The following is a 2,411-nucleotide window of genomic DNA, read 5'->3' on the forward strand; positions in this document are numbered from 1 at the left end:
GACAACCCACATCTTGGAACATAACTCTTGAAAGCAATCCACCTTGGGAATTTGCCAATGCTATGCGACAATCCTTTTAGGAAAATTTTGCCACAATTGACCATCCGCGTCTTGGAATTTTGCAAAAAAAGAGTCGATCGACAATCCACTTCGGGAAAATTTGCCACTTACTGAAATGAATGACAATCCACTTTGAGGAACCTTTGCCGAAATATTAAGATGAATAAAGACCTGCGACAATCCTTTAGGAAATTTTGCCATAGGGAATTATGTGTATGACAATCCAATCTCGGAAAACTTGCCAGCGATGACAGTCCGGACTTGGAAAAAATTGCCAAACAGAGCAGGAGCACGACAATCCACACTTGGAAACTTTGCCAGAGATGACAATCCAATCTTGGAAAAATTGTCGTTTAATAAGAATGCGCGACAATCCATATTTGGATATTTGTCTGTTGGGGATGACAATCCAATCTTTGGAAAAAATTATCGTTTAAGTACTTGCTTTTGAACCAATGCCTTGGTGCTTGTAATGAGCCAATGCTTAGGCGCTTAAGCTAAGTGAGACGATCGTCGCCAGGTTAATCAATTACTGCGATTGTAATCAAACTGACTACTAATCATGACAATTTGCTTATAGGGACTAACTGGCGTACTAAGGAACCTAATCAATTAATATGACCGTCGTCAGGCCGATCGACAATCAAATATGATTGCAATCAAGCTGACTCTAGCTGAATTGCTAAGTTGTTTGCGTTCTTTTGCTTCAAACCTTTTGTAAAGCTTACCCCTCCGTCTGGGACTTACTATACCACCCCCAAATTACTCTCTAATAATAATCATTATAAAACCTGAATTAAGAGAGTAACTTGAGAGCATTACCGCCACGTGATTACGTAAGGCTTTTCAAAACAGAGGCTAGCAATGAAGAAAATACATACTTAATTTTTATATTTTAATAATAATAATATAATAATAGATTTCAAAATTGAACCATATGAGAATTTTTCATACAAAACGTCAACCAGGAGACCTAGACTACATGATTATTGCCCTTCATCCCCAATGCCACATTTAGATCACGTTGAGTCATCATCACCTATCTACTTATCATAATGATAAGTAGGGCCAAGCCAAAACAATAGAGAAATACGTATTAGCAAAACGCTAAGTACATACCAATGCTAGATACATAAAGTCAAGTTATTTAATTAAACATGCTTTCATAAGATTTAGCATTTATAAATAGCATTTATTCAAACCTTCCATAAATAGAAACTTCACATTAAGAAACGTTTAGAAACATTCCAAAAATTATCAACATTTCAAAACCAACGACTTTCCCAAAATAGATTCCAATAGAAATGGAAGATCAATATTTTCATAAACCATTTTTCCACCTAAGAGTGCACACCCCCCAAGCTAGTAACTCCTTACATAGTGCTATCAAGGGGAAAGACTAGGTCATACATAGTCCATAGTCTTCAATTTTATCTACACATAGTGGGAGTCATAAAAATCCAATACTTGTTTTTGATAAATCAACCTTCCAATTCCCATGTATGGGATTTCAACAACATTTGCTCTTTAAAATGAATTTGAATTCAAGTATGTGTATAAATAACTTTTAGAACATTGAAATTATTTTCAAAGATTAAACAGTAAAACAATTCACAATATTCATCTCATAAACATTCATAAATCCTTCTTCAACATTCAAACATTTTTCATCATTCAAAACACAAAACACATTTGTATAAAATCACATATTTAAAGATCTAACCACGAGTACGTACCTTGATCTTTACAACTATTCCACCTAGATTTACAACCACGAACTATCTCCTAAATAAAAATTATATGGAGTATTTTAAATAAGAATAAAATATGAAACCTTACAAAAAATCATAAATGAAAATAGATATTAGTTTTGAAAGACTAACCGCAAAACAATATAAAGTAGCAAAGCTCACGGGAAGGTTCACGTTGAAAAGAAGGAGTCGGATCTTGCAGAAGCCATATCTCATAGTATATAACTCCAAATTGGGTGATTCTTGAGCCTAACCTCAAGTATTATTTGAGGGAAACAACTTTGTCTCAAACAGCAAAAGGCTAAAAATGGTCAGAAGTTGTTGAAAAATGGCCTGGAACATATATAGGGTGAAGTAGTACGAAAATGGGAGGAAGAAAGAAGAAAAGAAGGATGAAGCTTGAAGAAGGCAAGAGACTTTTGGATTAAAATGGATAAACTTTGGTTCTATTTATAGAGTTTGAGAACTTGGGGGTCTAGTATTCAAGCTTGTAGAAGAAGTTTATGAGATCATGCTATTGACATCATGTATGATGTCAACAACTTGGAGGTCAAGTATTCAAGATTGTAAAGGAAGTTTGTGACTTTGGTCATGCTTTAG

General features: G+C 34.5%; 1 long non-coding RNA gene across 1 annotated transcript; it reads right to left on the reverse strand.

The window, feature by feature from the left end:
* Positions 1–962: 962 nt before the first annotated feature.
* On the reverse strand, positions 963–2,087 carry LOC145584849 (uncharacterized). Its single transcript, XR_014100430.1, has 3 exons — positions 1,944–2,087; positions 1,797–1,845; positions 963–1,103 (listed from the first exon to the last, which is right to left on the reverse strand). It is a non-coding gene; the product is annotated as an uncharacterized LOC145584849 (long non-coding RNA).
* Between the last annotated feature and the right edge of the window lie 324 nt (positions 2,088–2,411).

Source organism: Chenopodium album, chromosome 2, assembly GCF_948465745.1.
Source record: "Chenopodium album chromosome 2, dcCheAlbu1.1, whole genome shotgun sequence".
Taxonomy (NCBI): Eukaryota; Viridiplantae; Streptophyta; class Magnoliopsida; order Caryophyllales; family Amaranthaceae; genus Chenopodium; species Chenopodium album.